Source organism: Chinchilla lanigera, unplaced genomic scaffold, assembly GCF_000276665.1.
Source record: "Chinchilla lanigera isolate Chin_1 unplaced genomic scaffold, ChiLan1.0 scaffold00084, whole genome shotgun sequence".
Classification (NCBI taxonomy): Eukaryota; Metazoa; Chordata; class Mammalia; order Rodentia; family Chinchillidae; genus Chinchilla; species Chinchilla lanigera.
Window position 1 is genome coordinate 8455224 of NW_004955485.1, and position 369 is coordinate 8455592.

Consider the following 369-nt stretch of genomic DNA (forward strand, 5'->3'; position numbering starts at 1 on the left):
GGGGCGGGCCCCTTCCGCGACCCTTCACCCCCGGCCCGGCCCCAGCTGTCGCAGCCCCTCCCCGGGCCCCTCCTAGCCGGTCTGGGCGGCCGAGCCGGGGCGGGGTGGGGGCGAGGGGCAGGAGGGAGAGGCAGCAGGCGTGGGCGTGTGACACGGGGCCGGGAGTGTGCCTGGAGTGGGCGGCGTTACGTGAGAGCGCCCGGCGCCCGTGCCCCCGGCTGTGTGCGCCTCCCGCGCCTTGCCCGCGCCCTGGGCAGGTGACGGCCCGGGCGAGTGCGGCCGCGGCGGGTGTGTGCGTGAGACTGAGGCCCGGGCGCTCTGCTGCTTTGACCGCCTGCGTGTGGTGCGTGTGCCCCACTGTGGCCCGAG